Source organism: Prionailurus bengalensis, chromosome C1 (assembly GCF_016509475.1).
Source record: "Prionailurus bengalensis isolate Pbe53 chromosome C1, Fcat_Pben_1.1_paternal_pri, whole genome shotgun sequence".
Taxonomy (NCBI): domain Eukaryota; kingdom Metazoa; phylum Chordata; class Mammalia; order Carnivora; family Felidae; genus Prionailurus; species Prionailurus bengalensis.
The window spans coordinates 198,341,915-198,367,667 of record NC_057345.1 but is presented as its reverse complement, the minus strand read 5'-3'; the positions used below and the strand labels follow the sequence as shown (position 1 = coordinate 198,367,667).

At 34.3% G+C, this 25,753-nt stretch overlaps 1 protein-coding gene and 1 pseudogene across 4 annotated transcripts in view; one reads left to right on the top strand and one right to left on the bottom strand.

Moving 5' to 3' along the window:
- Nucleotides 1-25,753, top strand: part of ERBB4 (erb-b2 receptor tyrosine kinase 4) — a 1,144,797-nt gene that overhangs the window by 80,634 nt on the left and 1,038,410 nt on the right. The window lies entirely within an intron of this gene.
- LOC122482043 lies at nt 23,394-23,886 on the bottom strand (annotated as a pseudogene).

Below are 25,753 nucleotides of genomic sequence, written 5' to 3'. Positions count from 1 at the left end.
GGGGTGCCTGGGTGTCTCAGTTGGTTAAGCATCTGACTCTTGATTTTGGCTCAGGTCATGAAATTATGGTGGTGAGATCGAGCCCTGTGTCAGGCTCTGGGTTGATCATGGAGCCTGCTTAAGATTCTCTCTCTCTCTCTCTCTCTCTCTCTCTCTCTCCCTCCCTCCCTCCCTCCCTCCCTCTGTGTGTGTGTGTGTGTGTGTGTTTGTGTGTGTATCTTATTCTCTCAAAATAAAATGAAATAAGATAAAAATTTAAAAATAAATATTTACTCTGTGATGAATCACTAAGGCTTATGGTATTAAGGCATTAAGGTATTTTGAGGTACTCCTACCATTCACAGTTGGTATAATGAAATTATTGCACGTTTCTGTGAAATTTTCACTGGAGTGCCTTTAAGAGGCTAAATACTATGGTGGATAAACTATGCAGATTCTGGGACAAAGTTATAATAAAACCTTAACTCATATATAGTAGAATATATAAAATATGGATCATTTAGCTTTGAGAGAAAAGTACCATTATAATCCATTTTGTTTTCTACTTAATAGGAAAAGTATAGTAAGCAATTACTTTTTATAGCACATTGTAGAACACATTGCTAATGATTATCTTTTAATTTTGTGGATATATATATATATACATATATATATATATATATACATCTGTTTTCATATATTTTGACATAAACTGAGAAAAATACATTCTTTGTCCTTAAAAGCCCTCCAAAAAATTATATCCCTTAAGTATAAATTACACTATATATTTTTTTGTTGTTTTAATTATGGGTCCTGCATCTCAAAACTTCTAGCAGAACATATCTCTTAACCTTCACAATTAACCCATCAGCTTTCTTTTTTTAAGAGAAGATGATAACTAATGAAAAAGCACTATGGTATTTATAAACAGCAGACTCAGTCTTTTTATATTTAAGAAGAACAATCAGTTGAGAGTATAATTCTGCAATAATTAATCAGCTCTTACAGATTTCTATTTCTTCTACCTGTCACTTAAACTTGTGCCATATTTATCCCATCAGTATTTGTACTCCAAAAATATTTTACATTTATTTAAGGCTTGCCATATTTTCTGACAACTGTAATATAGTTTTGTTGTAGGATTTTCAGACTAAACATGTATCTACATAGGTTGTTCTTAATGTATATTTCATCGTCAATTTTTACGCCAATTTCATCTTAGGTAGTTGGAATAATTCTTTTGAAACTATTTTTTAATATTACATTTTGTTTCATTCCAAAAGATTTCTATAAAAAACAGACTTTTTAATTTTTTTTTTTTTTAATTTTTGATAGAGAGAAAGAGTGTGAGGGGAGGATCAGACAGAGAGGGAGACACAGAAGCAGGCTCCAAGCTCTGAGTGTCAGCACAGAGCCCTACGTGGGACTGGAACCCATGATCCTGGAGATCATGACCTGAGCCAAAGTCGGCCACTTAACTGACTGAGCCACCCAGGTGTCCCTAAAAAACAGACTTAATAAAAACAAAATACTGCTCTAAAGAAAGTATGTACTGCAGTTTACTTTATAAAGAATTATTTCCTCAGAAGAAAAAATATTTATGGTTATTTTTCACTGACTCTCTTTTCCCAATTTTCCTGTAAGGGTGAAATAAACTTGAACTTTTTAACCTCCCCCATACATCCCCTGGCAAAGGAGTTTGGGAGAGAATTCACCATATTAAAGATGTTTGAGGGTCTGAATGATAGCTGTCTATTTTCTTGCAGAATGCTCAGCTCCTAGCACAGTGCCTTGAACATAGTAAGTGCTCAATAAATATTTGTCAGATAATCAATGTGTTACACTTTTAACAATGTAATGTTTTATACTTGTTTTATTCTTATGGGATAAGTTACAGGTATTCTCTATTGCTTTGTAGCTAAGTTTTATAAAACTAGCACTTCTTCGGGGCACCTGGGTGGCTCAGTCGGTTGAGCGTCCAACTTCAGCTCAGGTCATGATCTCACTGTCCATGAGTTCAAGCCCCATGTCGGGCTCTGTGCTGACAGCTCAGAGCCTGGAGCCTCTTTCAGATTCTGTGTCTCCCTCTCTCTCTGCCCCTCCCCGACTCATGCTCCCTCTCTCTGTCAAAAATAAATAAACATTAAAAAAATTTAAAAAAAATGTTAAAAAAAAACTAGCACTTCTTCATTTTTCTATCCAATAAAATAAAAAAAATATATTGAGGTTGCATCTGAGGTTTAGAATTTTGTCTTTACTATGGTTTATGTTTTATCCACAGTCTTTCTCCTTTTCTCCCATCTCTGGTAATGGAAACCTGCAGGAATTTAGTATACACCCAAACACTTTTTTTTTAAGGTGAAGAAATTTAGAATGCGAAAATTAAGTATTTACTTCCTCATTTGGTTCCAAACTTGCCACATTTCACATGCTCACCAGCCATATGTGGCTAGTTGCTATCATCCTAGACAGTGCATATATAGATCATTTTCATCACTGCAGAAAGTTTTGTTGGGTATCTAAGGTCTAGAGACTGTTGCCTTCTATAAATATTGAGAAAATGGGAGTAAGAGTAGGATTAAGAAAGTGATACATATTTATTATGCTGAGTTTGAGATGTCTGTGGATAAGCAGCTAGGCACGAACCTATAATTTAGGGGAAAGGTCAGAGCCTGAGATGCAGATTTGGGAATCATCAGGACATGAGTGATAATTAAAACCAAGAGAACACATAAACTCACCTAATGAGGGAATGGAAAAAAGCATAATGGATGATTGAAGCAGCACATCTCAGGAAATGTATCTGGGTGTTGGGAGAATAGTCCTTTAAAAGGGATCAGACTGTCACAGAGGTCAGAGAAAAATAAGAAAATAGCATCATGTAAGCAGAAGTCCTTACTTTTCCATGATTAGTAAAAGTGAGGTCCTCAGTGTCAAATACAGCAGCAAGGTTAATTAAGTAATGTCTTAACCCTTAAATGAGGGAGGATCGTGAATTTTTCATAACTTGGATCAAACTCACCATGTTAAATTAACATTAGTTCTTAGTGTTTTAATATTGACATTTTACATTCTGTTTTAGAATATACAGCACATATTATTCTCCCTAAAATGAGTTCTGAGATTATAGTAATTTTCCCAAAGTTTTATATTACCACCCCCCCCTCAAAAAAAAAGTAAGGAAAAAAAAAAAGAAAAAATCAGAGAATTGTAGAATGAAAACAAATCTTAACAAAAATTGAGTCTTGAGGTGCCTGGTTGGCTCATTTGGTAGAGTATGTAACACTGATCTCAGGGTTATGATTTTGAGCCCCATGTTGGGTGTAGAGATTACTAAAAAATAAAATCTTAAAAAAAATTAAGTCTAATTATTTCACTTTGTCCACATGGAAACAGACCTCAAAAGTGAAAATGGCTTACTAAAGTCGTAGAGTTAGTGTGCTCTTCTACTGATTACATTACTCCTGTTTGTTGATTTGGTCCAGCAACTAGTGCTGGAGAAAATGAAAAGTTAATAGATTGTGGTTATATTTACCAGAAGGTAAAAGTTTTGATTAACAAAAAAGTCTCATAATAAACTCATGGGAATCCTTAAGCTATTTTAGAAACAGGTAAAATATTATTTATCACTGGAATAATATCCACCTTCCTTCAGGAGCTCACAAATCAAAAGTTTCATATGCTTCTACAGATTATAACTATGTGTGTGTTATATGCATAAATATTCTTCTCTGAAATAACTCAGTGTAGAAGGAAAACAAAACCTCTCAGATAATAGCTAACTTTTCAAATTGATGTTTTCATGGTAAGCAGTCATTGAGTTTTTCAATCTGGCAGCATATTTTGGGTTATATGAAAGAGAAGTCATCTTATGAGTCTGTCTTCTCAGTGGAAAAGAAGAAAAATTGTCAACTTCCTAGTGCCTCACCACAGTAAGTTATAGAAGTTAAGAAATACAGTATTGTATCTGTTAACATATAGAAGCTCTGTAATTCATACACCTAGTGATTTTGGAGAGAAGTCAGAAAATACTTTCTCTAATGCTCTGTGTCAAAGATGGCTGAAGGATTGATAAAATTGGCTTTAAATATCCTAAATATGAATAAAGTCCATTTGTTCTTTTACATTCTCATCCCTTTCTTTTCTGTAAATACATTTCTGTGATAGCTGGGTAAAAGTATTCTTAAACTTTAAAATGACAACAATAGGAAAACCCTGATACAATAATCATATGGAAACATTAAAAAGCATACCCAGAATTATTAAAAAAAAGAGGTGACAAATTACTTATTATAAGTCTCATAAAACAAATCAGGATAGTATCAAATTTTCATGGTTATGAATGAAATAATATATTTAAATAAGGACCCTATTAAACAACAAAAAACAACAAAACAAAAACAAAGAACACTGAATTTAACAAGTAGAACATTAATCTTGTATTATCTGTTTTTGGAAATTGTCTTGCTTGTCCTATCAGTGAGTGCCATTGGTAGACATAGCTCTGTGTGCATTTAAAAAATATCTCAATTATTGAAGGCAGAAGGAGTTTGTTTAATGTTTTTCTTAGACTGAAGTCCTTTGGACACGTGTTTTTGTCCCATAGATCTCAAAAGGGAAATTAGTATAGGTTCTTTTTAAAATAGATTTTCAGGATTAAAGTCTATAGCACTGACATCTAAAGAGTTGCAAATTTGATATTTTATAAAATCATAGGGCATCACATACAGTTACATAATCCTCACAAAATGCTGTAGCTAGGTAGATATCATCCTTGTTTTCTAGCTAAAAACACTTAGCTTTGACTAGTTAAAGGATTTGACCCAAGTTACGCAAATACTGTCAAAGCTAGAATTTTAGCATACTATTTTCTCATCTAGAATCTGTTGTTTTAATAACTCAACAAACATGGTGGAGAACTAAAATTTTCTATTAAACATTATGTAGTTTTGAAAACCAAGTTAGTTAACACTAGCTTTTACATTTTCTTGAATATAAACAGTTATTATTTGTCCTGAAATATTTAGCTTTTAAAAATAATTTTTAATCTTTTGCCTATTTTAATATTTCTAGTATGTAGACATATCTTATAGAAAGGAATTAATTACTCAAATGTCTGTAAACTTAAAGTAGTTTACATACTAAGACACAGTTTCAAACATTGGTTATAAACTTTATATGTGTTGGTATGTGTACACATGTTAAAGTGCATTTGTACACATAGAAGTCTGACTGTGTTAAAATGGTAACAAATTCTAGCTGCTCTCTGCAATTAAATATTCATTTTCCCAGTAACATCCTCCCATGCAGTCCTATAAAGATGTCATGAGCCACTGTTAAATTTCACTGACTTATATATTGACCAGGAAAACTAAATTTATTCACAGTCTTGGTGAAACTCACTTACATATTTGGATTCATATGGTGGTGTGTAAAACATCTGTAATTTTGAAACCAAAAATTATACTATTCTTTCTACCTTTCCTGTACAAAGGAATCAAAAGACTTACATTTTGCTTTTACATGTTTTAAATTTTTGAGTTTAAGAGACATTATACTTTAATCTTTTCAGAAGAGTCTGACATTGTCACAAATCTTTAAGTCTCTCTGGAGGTTGGAAAGTGTATGCGTGAATAAAATGCGCAAGGTCATTAAGCTTGCATGATTTAAAGAACCTTGGTAAGTTATTCCCTCCCATCATCCTCCCCCTTCATTCCACACATAACTTTCTGCCCTACTCATGACATCTTTCCCCACCCCTATCCATTTATTTTCTACAACAAAAAGAATGATAGTTAACTGCCCCTGATAAATATCTGCAAAAGAACTGGACACTCACAATCCATGCAATGTACGAAAGAGGTGCCTCAGACAATCGTTCTCTTGTTCTATTCTATTGTGCTTCATGCTTTCACTTGTGATGCAACCTTCATTTCAACCCATTCTCCCCTCACATGTAAATCCAACAGGCTTTGTAGATATGAATAGCTGTGCCCTGTAGCAACTAGACAGAAATGGAAGGAATGTATGCTTAAGTCTAAAGTATAGTATTTTACTGCATGGTTGAAGTTCAGCTGTACTTAAACATTGGAAAATATTGGGGAATTGCTTCACATACTGAAGTTAATGATTTTTGGTGAACTTGTGACATTTCTTAAATATGTGATTTCTAGTTTTGCTTTAACTTCTTTATATGGTACAGTTTGGTTATTAAAAATAGAACTATGAGAGATAAACAGGGTATGTGTTAATTTTAATACTAAGTTAAAATTTATTAACTAATGAAAAGAAAACAAGAGCTACTCTTTTAATTTCTACTGTACTTATCACTATGTAATTTATTTTGTATTTCACGAAAATATATGATGATGGGTGGTATGAGCTGAAAGTAATATCTAGGACTAGGTCATGTTTATATCAATGCAGGCAATTCCACTGGGAGATATTTTAAATCATTTAATTCTATTTAATATCAGGGTGTAACAAAGTAGTTGGTTATGTTTTTTAACATTATGAGATGGAATTTTTTATACTGTTGTAAACACAGCTCAAATATCAACTTTTCTCTAAAATATTCTCCAGCTTCATTATAGAAAATCAGTGCTTTATTCATATACAGACTATTTATCATAGTCCTGAACAATTGTATTGATAGATATTTATTCATAGTCTTCTCAACAACTGGAGTATCAAATAAAAAGGGTCAATCCTTCTCTTATTCTCTTTTATTTAAAATATTCTTAATTCTTGACTTTCTACTGCATATCAGAGTGCCTTGGATATAGTAATCACTGCACTTAATATTTGTTGATTGATTCACAAACTTTTAATGTATTATCTGATAATTCCATCAAAACAATAAAACTGCCTTTGCTTAACATAATGGAAACATAGGCTATAGGGTGACTACCATTCATTTATATTTCTTACTCATATTTTAAATATGAATATTAATTATAAAACTGTGCAATATTAAGTATTCAAGTCCATCTGTTTTTCTGTTAATCTACGAGGAATCAGACCTCAGTCTAATAACATTCCCTCAGCATTTGGAAGTGTTTTATGGTGCCTTTGAGTATTTATCTACTATCATATGGGAAAGATCATTTCACCATCTCTGTAGGTCAGTCAATATATGGAGACCATGCAGCAACCAAAATGTCCCCTCAGTTGTTTCCCTTAATGTATAAAAAATAGGTTTGTTTATTAAGAAATACATTGTATTATATAAATTATGTGCAGCCAGTAAATTACATAATGTATAACAACATTTTCTCTTTTTAAAATATCTCTTGATTTAATTAAGAATTCCTGGAGAGAACTGTAACAGGAATATAATATGCTATTTTATAAGTGGAAAAGTGTGTTATGTATCCTACTATTTGGGAAACACTTTCTGTGCTAGTGCTTTAGTTTCAGCTGAATGATTATATAGTGAAAAATTTATAATTTAGAACTAAAGTAGAAGAATCCATACTTGTTAAAATGGAAGAATGTAACTGTGAGATTGATCTTTATCTGAAAAATTGGAAATAATCATTTTCATTAAATAGATATAGTTTTCTGTAGAAGTGATGATCACTGTGGGAATACATATACACTATAACCTTGTTTGCAAGCATTCCAAGTTTCATTCCAGAAACATGCTTGTAATTCAAAGCACTTGTATATCAAAGCGAATTTCCACATAAGAAATAATGGAAACTCAGATGATTCGTTCCACAACCCCAAAATAGTCATATAAAAATGATTACAATACTGTAATATAATACAAAATAATGAAAAAAGTACAAAATATAAAGAAAAATAAATTAACCTGCACTTACCTTTGAAAACCTTTGTGCCTCGTATGAGGGAGACAAGAGAGAGGAGGGTTATTGTGTAAGACTACTATCACTATCACTAAAGGAATCACTGCTATCTGTTGGCTCAATGGAATCTTTTTCTTTTTGTGAAACTTGAACAAGGACCTATCCAGTGACACTTGTTTTTGCCTTCTTTTGAGGATTTCATGGAAATGGGACATTGCATTATTGTTAAACAGATTCATCTCTCAGGCTTCTACAGCCTTGTTCAGGTGGTGCTATTCTACAAAATTTTGCACTGTTTCCCACATTTTACACATCTCCCTAATCTCATTTGAAGTGAGGGATTCCTCCACCTTTTCTCCTCCTCCTCTGCAGATGAGATGCAGATGTAGACTTATAAAATCTTGCAATTTTGGCCACTCGCATACTTTGGGCGTACTTAATGATTTCCTGCTTAACTTCCATTGTAATCATCTTCTTACCACCTTTGTTTTCAAAATTTTTCTGCATGGGGGCCATTGTATATGCTTGCATGAATATTGGTGACAGTGCAGTATTAATAAACTCTTGTCTTACACTGTATTGAATGTAACTGGCAGTAAGGCAGCAGAGGAAAGGGTCTGTATCTGCAGGCAGCCTGACCTAGAATGGAGGAAAGCATTCGTACGCTTACTTTGTACGGAAAAGCAAAGGACTGTCCAGAGGTGCTTTGAAGTGACAAAAAACACATTAGTTCCCGTTGTGGGCACCTTCCAATGTTCTGAAAAAATCACTGATTTCTGCCAAGCACCGTGGCCTGACGCCGAGCATCGGAGCATGGGAGATGATCACCCACAATCCTGCAGAGAGAGAGAGAGAAGAACTATTTGCTCAGTTATGATCGTGTGACGTTCAGCATTATGTACTACTTGTATTGCAAGACATTGCTCCTTTATCAAGTCAAAATTTATTAGAAATCGTTGCTAGTCTTGTGGAATACTCACAGAACAAGTTACTCACAATCCAGAGACTTACCGTAATTATATCAAAATTACTAAGCAGATAAAGTTAATGTAACTAACACTGATAAGCTTTATTCTTAAAGAAAATAATATCAATTATTTTTATTCTTTATCTACTTTCTCTTCTAAACTGCCTAAATTTTCATGTAATTTCACTTATTACTTTCTTTTTTCCTTTTTTATATGGTAGAGGAAGACAGAAAGAAAAAAAACCAAATGGATAGAAATGGATAGTTCTGTTATGGTAAAGGAAGTGGTCAATTAAATTTCCATCTGTAAAAGACAAATACTTATATAATATTTGTCCCAAGATCTTTATGTTGTCTTGCTTCTTTTTTCTTGGCTGACATCTTTATGAATTAGCACTATGTTTGAGTCACTGTCACCTAAGTTCTTTTTAGGCAGTAAGTCAGATGCTTCAGGAGACATATGTACTCAGTGTGTACTAAGATGCCTTAACTGTGTCAGGACTGTTGTAATTGCTACAGCAACAAATTACCATAAATTTAGTGACTTAAAACAACAGACTTACTGTCTTAGAGTTCTGGAAGTCAGAAATCCAAAATGGGTTTCACTAGGCAAAGGCAAAGGTATCAACAGCAGCATTGCATTCCTCCTGGCAGCTCTGGAGAAGAAGCAGGTTAGTTGTCTGCAACTTCTGTTCTCTACATCCCTTAATTTATGGCCCTCAGCCAACAATCTCATCACTCCAACCTTTGCTTCCTTTTTCATACCTCCTCTCGAACTCTGAGCTCCCTGCCTCTTTCCCTAAGACTATCCTTTTGATAATTGGGCCCACCCAGATAATTCAGTATAGTCTCCCATCTTAAGCACCTTAAATTTGTCATATCTGCAAAATCCCCTTTGCCATGTAAGTTTACCATATTAACAACTTCCAGGGATTAGGGCAATAGACATCTCTGAGAGTCATTATACTGCCCACCACAAGGATTTTGTTTGAAGTAGCCAGGCTTTTACCATTGTTACCATTTAGATCATTATTACCATTGCTCCCCTGACTTCTGTTTGGTTTGAAAGGAAACTATAGATTAGTAGTTGTCAGACTCATGAGCCATACACTAGTACATCCTGATCATCTCTGAGGTGCATCCCACGTAATTTGTAACGAGAGATATTTAAGTGCCAATTAGAAACAAAAAAAATTGGGGCGCCTGGGTGGCACAGTCGGTTAAGCATCCAACTTCAGCCAGGTCATGATCTCGCGGTCCGGGAGTTCGAGCCCCGCGTCAGGCTCTGGGCTGATGGCTCAGAGCCTGGAGCCTGTTTCCGATTCTGTGTCTCCCCCTCTCTCTGCCCCTCCCCCGTTCATGCTCTGTCTCTCTCTGTCCCCAAAATAAATAAACGTTGAAAAAAAAATTAAAAAAAAAAGAAACAAAAAAAAATTATGTTCCTTTTAAGTAGGGTATAGGCAAGGTTATTCCCATAACTTACTCTCATTCTACTAATAATTACTTAAATGAGAGAAAAAGAGGTGGGTATTTTAACATTTACAAACAAAACACATATCCCAAATCTATAGTTAATTGTCTATTATGGATGTATTACAAATTAATAGCTATAATTATGAATTATTGTAATTGCAAAATTTTTGACGATGGGGGTATTCACCCAAGCATATACCTGTATGAGAATATTTATACCTGGAATGCCACTTTCATGTTGGTCATGGATCAGTGGACAGAATTTGATACCTTTTGCTCTTGAGGGCCAAAAGTTAATGCACTGGGAATAGTGCCAGCGTTAATGCACTGTGAAGATGGTCTACAAAAGGCTTAGGTAAATAAATATCATGATGCAAATGACACAAATTATGATAATTAAAATAAAAGCAATAATAAAAAACAATAGTATGAGATATTTTAAAACCAGTTTGGAAAATACATAATAGCAACTGTTACTTGGGGTGATATTCGTCATCATCATCATCTCATTGGGAAAAGCTATGTATAACTAAATATAGTCTTATTTCAACAAAAATGCATATTTGGTTTAATTAGCTTTTTCTTTCAATAGATTGTATAGAAATTATTTTTTTTCAGTACAGATTACCAAAAGTGGTTTGTGTGTGATATATTTTGTACCTCTCCCCACCATCAAAATTTCAGAAGTTGGGTGATACTTATCATTGGCCATAAAATAATTTTGCTAGTGGCACTTTAGACGATTATTGCATATCTGATTTCATAACACTGGCAGTGTATTTCTAATATAGAATAAATTGGTGAGTAAATCTCTATCAAGGTAATAGATAGCGGTAATGCTCTGTGCTATCTGGTAATAAAGAAATGAGCACTAGGGAAAAGAAATCTGGATGTTTTGATGAGTTAGAGAAAAATGAGAGAAACCACACTCTCTTTTTAAAAGCAAAAAACCCTACAAACAAGCAAAACACACACACACACACACACACACAAAATCCTCACTTAGATTGAATAGAAATATGAATAGATAAATGACCTCATATGCATTCAGTGGGAAGAAAAGTTTGAGGCAATGAGGCTAAACATAAAAGAGGAAAAGTGAATGTAACCTCAGTGACCACATACGACAAAACCCAAAAAGAAAGGGAATCTGGGAGTATCAGAAGATGAAGCTATAAAACCTCGAACAAAGGGCTTAATAGCAATTAAAATAAAGGCACAGTTCTGATGTGGATAAAACAAAGTAGCACATGTTAGAAAGGAAAATATGCTAGTATCATGTAAGAGATTACTTAGTAACTGCTTTCAAATAATGGAATCATAGACACAGATTTCTGAAGTTGTAAGCTCATTATTTTGGCTCCCTGGTTTCTCCTAGGATGCAGTGTAGAATCTCCGTGCCTGGTGTTTATGTATAACAGAAGCTGCTTTTTCTTTCTTTCATTATTTCTTTTTTTAAGTGAAAGTTAATACCTTTTATATGTTACAGAGAAGAGGCAGAAAGAGCCATATTCCCACTATGGTACAATGCACTGAGGATCAGCTGAAGGAGGATTATACACATGGCCAGATACAGTTAATTCATTTGTTGTTTTGCTTTCTGCTAACAACAACAACAACAACAACAACAACAACAACAAAAAGTGGCACACTGTAACATCTTGTATGATTAGCAATGTAAGCTCAAAATTAATCTTTTAATAGTTGTTTAGAAACAGTTCAGTTTTTTAATGATATTGGCATTTATTTGTGGTATATTACAGTAATCAGTTTATATCCATATCTCATCCTGTCTTCTCCCTTAGAAGTCAACTCTTTTGTTCATACACAAAACAACAGGAAGAAAGATTTAATCTTGACACATGCATTAAAATTGTTAGTAAATATTATTGCATCAAGTATGCCTTATAAGTGTGCCTGCAAACCATAACATCACAATAATATTATCTTAGAGATCATGATAAAGGGGGCATACTTTAAATTAAACTTTCTCATGATGGAGTCTTTAGAATAATTCAGTTACTAGTACCTCTTAAGCTACTGGATTTTGGTTTAAAACAAGACAGCTTAACACCAGATTCTATGTGATATTGAATTCTGCTTCATGGCAAATAATAGTGTGATTTTATTCAATTTAATAACAATTTCTGAAACACTTTTTGTTTGGAAGACCTCAGATAAGGGGCACCTGGGTGGCTCAGTCGGTTAAGTGTCTGGCTTTGGCTCAGGTCATGATCTCATGGGTTGTGAGTTCGAGCCCTGCTTCGATTTGTTCGAGCCTGCTTTGGATTCTGTGTCTCATTCTGTCTCTGCTCCTCCCCCTCCACTTGTGCTCTGTCTCTCAAAAATAAATAAATGTAAAAAAAAAAAATAAAAGATCTCAGATAAGCATATGAAAATAATTAAGACACAGTGTAAGATTTTTGGCAGTCTAAAAGCCAGTGTGGAAGAAATAAACATTTGCAACCAGCATAAACATTGTGGAACACATACATATGTGTTGAAAATGTGTGTGCGTGCATGTGTGTGTGTGTGCACATGCGTTTTCTGAAGCATTGGATTGTTAGTGAACTATGTAAGTGACAGAAAATTAGCTTTTACTTATATTGGCTCATTACTGGATTGTGTATTAAAATTTCCGTATATTTTCTTATTTTATAACTCTTCAACCTTTGTATAGTGCTTATTGTTTTTATTCCTTCTTTAAAAATTGGATTAAATGTATACAAATGAGAGGCAGGGTGTTCATGAGGGACACAATGATTTTTAAGGAAATTCAAAGATAATGTTTATGGAAACATTTTATTTGGTATAAAGAATAGCCAGTAATGAAAAAACAGGGGATATCTTGACAATGTTTCTAGGGACATGTAATTAATAGTCTTCATTATCTTACTAAGTCCCAGACTTTAAAAGGATAAAGAGTAGATCTTTGAAGAAAAAAATAGAGGAAATATCTAGAAACTTCAGGTGGAATCTACTATTTTACCTTTTGAAAAATTTGATACCAATTAGTTCACTTTCTTTGGTATTGACTTCCTTCCCCAATGAAACAATTGATCAAGCTATTTTCTCCTATTAACTCATAATGACTCTTTAAATAGGTTAGATAGAGACATGTGGTTTAGACATATTATTTCTCAGTTCCATTCAATATTTGTACTTCAGGTTTGGCTAACTTTACACCATATTTACTCAAATGTAAAACTGCCAGAATTTAGAAAGCTGGTGAAGTACATGAAGCCTAAGTCTGCTGAGTCTCTTCTTGAAAATGAAGGATAAGCTAGGTTTTCATCTACCCTGTCTACCATAGGATACCCTCTTGTCTTTGGAGAAGTTAGAAATGGTGTTGTCATTTTATTTCTCTTAATTATGGCTCGCATGGATCCTCTCTGATTTCCCTTGGGATTTTATATAAGTTGCAAACTCATTGTCATAATCTACACGGCACCAGATAATCAAGTCCTTAACTACCTCTCTGATAGTATTGTATTCTAGTGCATCTCCCCATGGGAAGTTCACCACACTATTATACTAACTTTTTTTTTGGCCTTCAAATTTGAAATAACCTTATTCTTTATTAATCCCAGGGCTTTTATAGTTGCATATTTATTTATATTCTTGAACCTTCTTTCTTCAGATCTTGGAATGGCTATCTGAATCTTGTTAGAATAAACTGTAATACCAGCTCCTCAAGAAGGCCTTTTCTAAAAAGAAAAAAAAAAGGCACCTTTCCTGATTTTGTCATTAAGACAAAAAACATTCTCCTCCTACATCACGTTATCGTTTACTTCACAATCATAAGTGACCAATATTGTGCAAGGTTTATGCTCTAAGAAATAGTGCATTTTAACAGTGGAGAACAGTTTTAAATTAAAGGACTGAAGCAAAAGTTCATACCCTAGTGATCTAAATGGGAAGTATTTTGAAGGGAACGATCTTAAAATCCATGAACTCACTACCGGTAAATGCCTTACAGTTTTTGAGGATGGCACATTTTTATCCAGATCATAGCTGGAATTCTCAAAAAAGATCAAGTAATGGAAAACTCTGGATATTAGAGCTAGAAACACATGGCAAATTTAGAAGTGAGGCCAAATATTTAATTGAGTGTGGATGAGCTAGGAATTCAAGATGTTGTTCTAGCATCACCACCACTAGTAGGGTAACCTTTAGGGAGTCTTTTACCTATTCTGGCTTCATTTTACTCATCTGAAAAAAACCCCTATTTCAGCAAGAACTTGTGTAAGGTAGCTAAGGCTGACTTCGAGAAATAACAAAGGACAGTACTGGAAGTATATTCTTTACATTTCAAATCTTGTGTCTACTTACTTTCTAGCTATTTGACCCTGGGTTTGTTCGGTGATTTCTCTGATTATCAAATGGACATTGAGTTTTTATAACAGAATTTTTTGCAGATCCCACCATTTCCCAGTGCTTTGAAATGCTACAGTTAACACGTTTAATTCTCACATATACACAAATCTGTTTCTGGATTCTCTCTCCTGCTTCTTTATCCTATGTGTCTGTTTTGGAATCAGTATCACCATGTTTAACTTTTCAAAAATTTAATGACTGTTCTTGTGCAGTTGTTTTTCTGGTTTGATGGTACTATCAATCCCCCAAATTTTATCTCCTCTCAAAACTACCACCTCACCAATATTACGATTTTGATGGCAAATACATTAAATGTTCAGATTAGACAGGAGGATAACTGACATGTTTACAATATTGTATTTAGAAGTTGGATGTTCTGTTTATTCAGGTCTGCTTCTATTCATTCAGTAAACTTTATAGATTTATTTGTATGAGTTTTTCTCCTTTCAGCTTATTGCTGGGAAGTCTGTGACTATATTATTATGAATATGATTTTTATTTCTTACTTTGGAAATGGAAATCTATTGATTTTTGCATATTTATATTTTTTCTGGCAAATATACTGAAAAATTGTGTTAGTTCTAATAGTTTTCTTATTTAATATCTAGGTTTTTATATGTGGATGATCATAACTGTAAATAATGATTTTTCTCTTCATTTTTAATATTTATTTATTTGTATTTATTTTGGAGAGAATTGAACTTCATGTATTATGTATGATATGGGGATGTTAACTGCCTTGCAAGACCAGGTAAGCATTGGTAGTAGTCGATATAAGACACTTGCAATAGAGTAGGAATTCATTAAATGTAGCCATTCCATTTTTTGTTACCATACTGTCTATGACTTGTAAATTTTTAAGTATACTAAATGTAAAATGTCTATTTGATTAGTTTGCTTGCCAAAATATGCTATTTCCAGAAAAGTTTCACAATTGCATCCTGTAAGAAAATCATTGTGTGTTTTTAATTTTTGTTTTTTAAATGTGATTTAAAACATGACAAAAATGATTGAAGCAGTTATAGGGTGGTTAATAAGTAATCTTAATTCCACATTGAATTATATTCTGCTTTTTAAAACAGCAAAGAAGTGTACAGCAGAAGTGCATTAAGTGTTAGCAAAACTATGGCTAACATTCTCTCTTTCCTAAAGAAAATTACGTGGAACAGAAGGCAGGAATTTTTGTCCTCCATAGAAAGGTGGTTCATAATGAATACTTTATATTCATTGCATTATTACTTATGAAATATCTGCTGACAGGGAAATGACTGAATAATATGGTATGTCACCTTAATGTAGTATTTTGTAGCCTTTAAGATAAAATTTTTGAGAAAATTGCACATAAATATAGAAAATAAATTTGACATGAAAAAAATAAATGGAACTCCAGGATAGTAAAATCATGTATGTAAATGGACAAAGACTGAGGGAGAAAATACCCAAGATGTTGAAGTTACAGGCACCAAAAGAGAATGTGGGTTTGGTTCCAGACCATTGCCATCTAGAGGATATCCCAGTAAAGTGAATCAAATGATTTTGTTAGTTTCCCAGTGCATATAAAAGTTATGCTTGTAGTATACTGTAAGCCATTAAATGTACATTAGCATTATGTCTTTAAAAAATACATATTTAATTAAAATACTTTATTTCTAAAAAATTCTAACCATCATCTGAGTTTTCAGCAAATTGTAATCGTTGTTCACAGATGACCATAACAAGTGTAATGATAATGAAAAAAGTTTAAAATATTGTGAGAATTACCAAAATGTGACACAGAGTCATGAAATGAGTAAATGCTTTTGGACAAATGGCACCAACAGATTTGTGCGGCACAGGGTTGCCACACACCCTCAATTTATAGCATCACAGTAGCTGTGAGGCACAGTGAAGCCAAACAGAATAAAAGGGCTTGTAGGTGGTATCTTCCACTTATATATTTTTTAATGAACAGGTCTACGAACCTACAGCCCTTTTGGTTTTGGCGTTATATAATAATAAGCGTCTTAACATAGGATAAGGAATAGAAGTCCACGTGAGGAGTTTCTGGGAAAGCCTATGTTAAGCAAGAAGGTGTTTCATTTATTTCATAACTTTAAGTCTTTCTTTCAACTATGTCATAATTAATTTTACTAAGAACTATTTAACATTTTTTTCTAGTCAATACTAATTAGAAAATGTTGTTTTTTAAGAGCTTGAAATTATAGAAACACAATTTACCAATTATTTTATATATGTGTTTATTCATTCAAAAAATATATCAAGTACACATATTACACACATTGTGCTTGGTAACTGTTGAATATGTTAAAGAATTACAAGTCACCATCCCTTATCTTCTAGGAGCTTACAGCTGAACGGACGTGATCAATAAGATTTGTTCACTAGACATTTTGCCAGTTGCTTTTTATATAACATCTTACAACCCAGTAGTAGTGGAAGTTTTCTCTTATATTTATGGGTGTGAAAACAGCTGAAAATGGTTGCACACGTACCAAAGTTTATATAAGTAAGTGATAGAGTTAGCAGTAGAACCTAAATCTGGCTCCAAAACCCATTTTCCCCCAGTACACCATGTGACACCTTATTGGTCCTTGTATACATTAAAGTAGACTTTAAGTGTATTAAATTTACCTGTTGGGTGCTTTCTGAATTGTGAACTCCATTCTAGAAGAATATAGCAGTCACTTTAGTGTTGGCCTCATAGACATAAAACTCTAAAGGGGGCAAATAGGTATTCATAAAATAATATGGAGTATAGTGCTAACTTTATGCCTAGAATATTGTATAAGCAGAGTTAGCAAAAAGGTTGGTCCACTAATAAACAGGGAATCATGGTGATAAAATACCAAGGTTACTTCCTGAAGAAGTTGATATTTTAGGTAAGTTTTAAAGGATAAATAAAATAATCAGATGAAGAGGAAGATAACATTTTTCAGTAAGAACTACAGAAGAAAAGGCATGGAGGCAAGAAATAGAATGTTAATGGGCCCAAGACTATACATTGTATGGTATTTCTAAGACACGAAGGGCAAGGCAGAATTGGCTAGAGAATCGGGCCTAACAGGTAGACACCAACCAGATTTTAGTGAGCCTTTGTGACCTTCACAGGCATTTGAACATTATTCTATGGTGTAGACAATAGGGAATACTTTGGACTTTTTAGCAGGAGGGGTCACACTTAGAGAGGATGAGTTTCTCCTAAAATCTTACTTTTGACCAACTTCCCTGGTTTTCTTAAGTGTTCTGTATATCAGAACTTAGAGTATATTAAGAACCCACATTAAAAGGTTTATCATCTCTGAGAACCTTCTATTTATAATATAATAGAGAACAGAATACTAGTTATCACAGATCTTAGAATTTAAAAATTCTTGTATAAACTACTATATGATAATAATATTACCTTTGATTTGTAATCCTCAAACAATGAAAGTAGCTGAAGTAAGGGAAATGTTGTCCAGGGAGCTTGAGGAAAACTCCAGCAGACTGCCCAACAATGATAAATCTTCTGCTCTTTGCTTGGTTTCTATAGATCTCCTTATTGTTAACAATTAATCTTACCATGATATCATATGATTTTCTTCACATCTGGTCTCTAGTTTTTACAGGAACCTGGGATCTCTAGCCTTATTCTAATGCTTATACTTATAACCTCTGATTTAAATGACCTCCAACCTACTCTTATCTCTGGTGTTTTGCATGTGTCTATTCTTTGCCTACTGTCATTAATGATGAGACATTTAGATTGTCTATTTTAAGTCTTAATGGGTTAAAGCCTCTTTTGTTCCAGAAAGGTTTGGCCATTCCAACTATGTTTGTGGCATTGTTACTTTAACAAATATAGTTTGACTCTTCTTGAGTTGGCGTTAACTTTTATTCTTATTTGAGCTGAATAGATAAAATTCACTTACACATTTTCTCCCTATGTGTCAAAAAAAGCAAATAATATTCTATAAAACCGTGGTATTTAAAACTTGAATAAGATGTAGAGGAAAGGAGGCCCAGAGAGAAATGAAAATCTGAGTGGTTGACACAAGGTCACATTGCTACTTAGTAGCTATTTCTTTTATTCATTTTTTTTTCTCTTGAGGCAGTATTAGGCATTTCTCCTGGAGATAGATTCCCCTATCAATGTAAGCTGGCTGAATCTTTTAATTGCTGTAATATATTTTCTTATCATATTTGGTGGATGTCAGCTATGGCTCCTTGGAGATAATGTGGCTTTGAAAATTTTATTTATAGAATGATGTTATATTTATTTCTTTCAATATATGATTTATAACTGATATAAACTTTTTAATTTCTAAATGAACTGATTCAGTTTGTTTTTAAGGTCTTAGTGATTGCTTTTTCTGCATTTTTTTTTTATCTACCATGGTCTGTTTATATTGCTGCTAGTGTTGAGTAGAAACCCTTTCTAGAGATTATGTGTACTAATTTATTCATCAATTTCTGGGCTTCTCTATATTATATACGATGATTGACAAATTTTTATGGCACATCTTCTCCTGCTTTTATGATTATAATTACTTTGTTGTCTTGAGCTATGTATTGAATTTCCTATTCATTGAGCAAGATTCTCAAGAGAAAATCATTTCTAGGCCCTAACATATCTGGGAACTTTCTGGAACGTACCAACAGAGAATTATTTTTTTCTTTTTCTAGTATATTTAAACATAAATTCATAGTTGTGCAGTGTAGTTAGGAGCCGTAACTTTGGGATCAGAGAGGTACAAGATCAAAGCCTAGCTCTGGAGCTTGAGCCAGGTGGACTTTTAAGACTATGTTTTCTTATCTAAATAATATTAATATCTGTCCTAGGGATAAATGTGAGTAAATGAGGAAACGTATGGACATTTTGTCTAGAGCCTAGAATTGAGTATGTGCTTAATAAATCTTTTATTATTAGTTTTATGCATGTTATCATTCTTACAAGTATAGATTTCTTATAATTATGTCCTTCATTTATTTATTACATTTGCCCATAATGGAAATATTAATAGGAATTTATATTAGCTTTTCTAGATTCAAAGAAGGAGGTTTTTTGATATTACCAATTTAGAATCCCAGAGAAAGGCAACATCGTTGTGTATTTGACATAAACAGATGCTTATATTGCAAAATTTCCCTTGCCTATGTAAGTGTTGCCCAAGAGTAAAAAAAAAAAAAAAAAAAAACAAAAAACAAACAAACAAACAAAAAAATGTGTGTGTGTATGTGTGTACACACACACACACACATATGTATATATACATACATATGTATATGGAGATCAGAGATCTTTGGTGGTAATGGGTCATCCAGAAAGGGAAATTTTCATTCAGGGATTAGGTGGAAGGCAGCTATGCTAACCACTATCCCACCAACACTGGGATTAGGTAGAACACTAGTAGATGGTACCTGAAAACAAGAAGGTGCCAGGAGGATCATCAACATTATATTGTTCATAGTTTGCTCTGTTCATTCCATGATTTCAAATTGTAAGGTCTTAGATTTTTGGTTTTTTGTTTTCTTTTTGTTTTTGCTTTTGGTTTTTGTGTCTTGTGAGACTTAGAAACAACATTGTCTCTTTCCTACAAGAAATATGAATAAATAAATAGCAGGTTATTTCAGTTATTTGATAAATATGCTTCTACTAAGTGGAAAAGTCTGGAGTTTGTATCGGTTTTTCCTCTTGAATGTTGTCTTCTGGAAATGGATAGAAGATGGAAAATCTAAAGCATTACAATTCTTGTTATTTTTTAATTTTTTTTGTTTCTCCAACAAGTGGATTACAATTAGCTGCACACATTTTACATTTATTTTCTTGGTTGTAATAGGAATTATCGACATAGCAGAAGTGTGTAGACCTTGGTGTTTTGGTTCTGTATCCATAATGAGATTACAAAAAGAGTTAATTCTGGCAAATTAAGATAGGACATGTTTTAATTTTTAAAACTAGCCTTGGCACTACCACAAGACAAAGATTCAGAATTCCCTTTGAGAATGTAAAGTTTCATAAGGTCAATGTGTCTATGTGTATATGTATATGGGTAAGGTCCCTTGGCTCCATTGATTCCAAGTTATAAAAATAGTGTGGTTATTTTTTCCACAGACTCCATCCACACTCCTACAGCCCCCAAGATTCTGTGCCAGGAGCATCTTTATCTTCTCCTATAATCCTTCTGGTAGATATTCCAAATATATAATGAGAGAAGAAAAGATAACTTTTTCTCAATCCCCAGTATTCTGAAGTGTGAAAGAAACTCTGTAGTTCCTATAAGCATCATATAAGAACTTTAGGGATAAAATATTGTCATTTGATTATATCTCTTTTTCTAGTACCTCTTAAATTCAAAGACCTGTCGGTCACATGAAATCACATTTGTATTCATGAAGTCATGAGATTTCAGAATTCATCATAGCCACTGTGATTTAACTGTCAGTGATCCCTGGAACTCCAGAAGGCACAATTCAGATTACATTACCATGAATCCACACCACGAAATTCCATTGTGGATTGGTTATTCTCTTGCTGACTACTAAGACATAAAATGATTTTTAACATGCATTTTTAAAGCATGTACAGGAACTGGAACATAAAACTACCTAATTGAGTCACCTTGCTTAATTTCACTTTGTGAATTATTGGTTTTCTGAGAGGTTGTTTAACGGCTGAGCAGAGAAAAATAATTCTCAAATTTAAAGTATCTCTTTGGGCATTCCTCTTTCATGTAATGACTCTGGTAGAGCGCATGACAAAATCATCAGTAAACACAGGCTTTGAGTTTGGAATGCATACTAGCGTCCCATATAATTCATTCATCACTCCAGAGTACAGGGATTTCAATGGGTTTGATTTGTCATCTTGAATATTTGTGTCTTCCTGTTGACTTACTATAGAACCAGGAAATAATAAATGATATTTTCTAACATTCCAAGATATATATGTGTTCTTCATTGCCAGTAATTTTGTATGTGGATCAGAATTCTTCTAGGAAAGGATTTCTGTCAAGGACTTTTTTTTTTCTTTCTTAGGTCAGTTTTTCTTGTTGAGGGCCTGGTTGTGAACTGAAGAATAAATAGTCTGAAATGTGTATTAAGAAGAGATACAATTTACAACATTTTGTAGTTTGCCAGTTTTAAAATGTGTAGATACATTTTTCTTTTTTTTTTTTAATTTTTTTTTCAACGTTTATTTATTTTTGGGACAGAGAGAGACAGAGCATGAACGGGGGAGGGGCAGAGAGAGAGGGAGACACAGAATTGGAAACAGGCTCCAGGCTCTGAGCCATCAGCCCAGAGCCTGACGCGGGGCTCGAACTCCCGGACCGCGAGATCATGACCTGGCTGAAGTCGGACGCTTAACCGACTGCGCCACCCAGGCGCCCCGATACATTTTTCTATAAAAACACAAGTGGTTGAACATGTTAGCCTTTTCAGAAATCATGTATAATTTCTAGCAGGAGTGAGAATTGTTAAATTTACCTCAGTGTCTTCTCAAGTTAAAAAATGTATATATACACATACATACATACATACATACATACATACATATATAGGAAAAAATGTTCTACATTTAACAGGAAGGTAAAAAGAAAGCTTTACTTGACTTCATATAGCTTCCACATGAATTTATACACTGGTAATGGATGCAAACTGGAGCTTGAATAACAATACCCAGCATGAAAATTCCAATTGGTGGAATTTTATAAAGTATTTTAGAAAATGTTAATTATATGAAGCCTGCTTATCAACAAGTGATGTCATTTATCTCCTGCAGTATAAAGTTTATAAAATATTATGCTTTAAGAATATACAGAATCTAACTCTTTCTACTATAACATTAGGTGCACATGTGTTCTAACTAACTTTTCTACCACATAATCAATGCTGTGTAATATATGAGGACAGTAGTGCATTCTTAGGTTTAGAGATGATCATGGTGTTTATAGCCATCATTCTCTTTCTCACTGCCCATCTGAATATCTCAGGAAAGAGATGAGGCACGTTAATTACAGGAGTTATTCTTCAGTGAACAGACTAACTAAAAGTAGGTCTCTCAGAGGTCCTTCTTAAAAAAAAAATGTTGCCCTTCAAACTGCTATGGGTTGTTAATGATGTAAAATATGTTTCTTGAAAATACAGCTCAATAATTTGCAATGATGATTTAAAAATCTAATTGGATCCTTATCAACTAATTCTCAGTAAGTTAATGTAACTGCTAATTATTATTATTGGTGACATTTAGAAATAGTGAAGTCTAATTTTGCCTTTAAATTATAAAATTTAAGGCTATATTTATAGAAGCCAAATTATTAATACTCATGAGGGGACATTTCCAATAGTATTGTATGTAGAGAGAGCACCCATTAAATGATTAGAGATAGCCTAGGAATCATAGTTGGGTACACAAGTTGTACAGCAGCATGATCCTGGTTACTTACTATTTAATCATATTAAAAGTAACTGAAGAGCAAATAGCACGTAGCAGTGAATTACACAGAAACATAAAATTGTGTGTTACTTTTTTAAGGTTACACATTGGGGAAACACATTGAAAATTATGTTCTAAAATAGCTTTGTTAATAATACACTTCTGTTTGTATTTCTTTTTTCTTTTAATTTTTTAACATTTATTTATTGTTGAGAGACAGAGAGAGAGAGAGAGAGAGAGAGAGAGAGAGAGAGAGAGAGCATGAGCAGGGGAGGAGCAGAGAGAGATGGCGACACAGAATTGCAAGCAGGCTCCAGCCTCTGAGCTGACAGCACAGAGCCTGACTCAGACCATGAGATCATGACCTGAGCTGAAGTCAGATGCTTAATGGACTGAGCTACCCAGGTGCCCCTCTATTTGTATTTCTTAATAAGCATAAACATTAAGGCCATTGGGTTTTTTATTTTTTCCAAAAAGGCTTTATTACATAGAGAGGGGAGGGGCTCAGTCCTTCTTGGCTGCTGCTTTCCACATGGCTGCAAGGATGTTGCTCAGCTCCTCTCTCTTCCTCTTGGTGTGGATGTGTCCCCACCCTTTTCTTGATGAACTTGAGAGCAAGCTTGTCCTTGGAGACTTTGAGCAGCTCCATAGCTCTCCTGCTCATGGGGGATGAAGCCACACACCTCTTGGATCATGTCCCCCATGAACTTGGTATGCTTGGTAAGGTGCCCACAGTGGAGGCTGTGCCTAATCTTGCTCATGTTCTTGGTTACCTTCTGGCACTCCTTGAGGCCCACAGCCATAGGGTAAGTGCAGAGCCATGGCTCCTCAATGCCTCCTGCGGTGGAGGGAAGGCCATTGGATATTTTATTTCACCTCCTTTTAGGGAAAGCCATCCCTCAGGGTGATACTGACAGAGAGGGGAAGATCAAAATAAATATATTTCCTCGATTACTACAAGACAGTAAAGTGTTGTCTTTCCATGATTTTTTATTAAGTTTAACCAATGTTTTAGTCATCAGAAATTAGTCATGGATAAAACAGCTAAAAATCCTTGGGGCGCCTGGATGGCTCAGTCGGTTGAGTGTCAGACTCTTGATTTCAGCTCAGGTTCATGAGATTGAGCCTCAGTTTAAGCTCTGCACTGACAGCACAAAGCCTGCTTGGGATTCTCTCTCTCCCTCTCCTAGCCCCTTTCCTGCTCTCTTTATCTTAAATAAATGAACTTGACAAAATCATTGACTTATTAGAGTCAAAGGAGACAAAATAAATATATATGAGACACTAGATGATAGATGTTACAGAGAATAATAAATTAAAAAAAGCAACGAATGTTGGAACATTGAAATTGTAATTTTACATAAGGTCATCAGGGAAAGACTTGCTGAAAAAGTAGCATTTGAGCAAAGATCAGAGGGAAGTAAAGAAGATGGTAAATCTTGGTGCAGGCTACTAGAACAGCAAGTGCAAAGGCCCTGTGTTGGCTGTGTTAAAAGAGGTAGTAAGAACTGTGTGTATGGTGGGTAAGAATATGCAAGCAATGGGGTGCCTGGGTGGCTCAGTCAGTTAAGCATCTGGCTCTTGATTTCAGCTCAGGTTGTGATCTCACGGCCCATGAGATTGTGCCCCATGTCGGGCTATGTGTTGGCAGTGCAGAGCCTGCTTGGGATCTTTCTTTCTCTCCCTTTCTCTTTCCCCTTATCCTGCTTGTGTGTACTCTCTCTCTGAAAATAAACTTATTTTTAAAAATGCAAACGTCATTAGAGGTGGGGTTATGGAGACAGCAGGGGTGGAAGGCATGTAATAGACTATGGATTTAATTTTTAGGCATATGAAAAGTTATTGTTCAGTTCTGAAAAGTTGGGTGACCTGATTTGACATACTTTCCATACTCTGGCTCTTTGGTTGAGAATAGACTGAAGGAGGTCAAGGGCAATAATCCAGGTGAGAGATTGTGTTGACTTTGTTGAGAGTAGTTGCAATGGAAATGAGGAGTGGGATTCTGGATACACCTTAAAGGTAGAGAATCTGGAGGGTTACTGAGAAACAGGGTGCAGGATTTCAAAGCAAAAGAAGAATACAAGATAATTTCAAGAGTTTTTATCTGAGGAGGTGGTAGGATAGAATTGCCATCAACTGAGGTGAGATGAAGGAGATTGTGACATTTGCTGTTTGGGTGAAGTGTAGACCATGAGATCAGGAGTTTACCTTGTCATGTTATGCTTAATATGCTACCTGACATCCTGAAATGTTAAGTACACAGGTGGATATATAAGCCTGGAGTTCTGGGGAGAGGTCTTTCAAAAAGGGAGCCATTAATATATAAATTTACATCCATAAATCCGGATGACATCATCAAGGTATGAGAAGCAATTAAGCCCACAGTTCCTCCCAAGCAAAGGCAATGTGGGCAGGCAACCACATCTTTTATCATTTATACTGACATGACCAGAGTTGGAGACAGAAGGTCATTAATCAGTGCCTCAATTTCAATCTCTGTCTCCTTATTTTTCTGCCTTTCTCTCTCTGCCCCTGTCTCTTAATCTTTGTGTCTCAGAGATCTCTGTTTCTATTCACCTTGCTCCCTCCCTGCCTTTCCCCTCTTGCTTTGTCAAGATAAGATTAAACCCTTTTAGGAACTACTCTGTTAGTCATTGTCTTAGCTGCCTCACAGTAAATAAGATTGTTGAATGGTATCTCAAAATGCACATAACAGGATTAATAATTAAT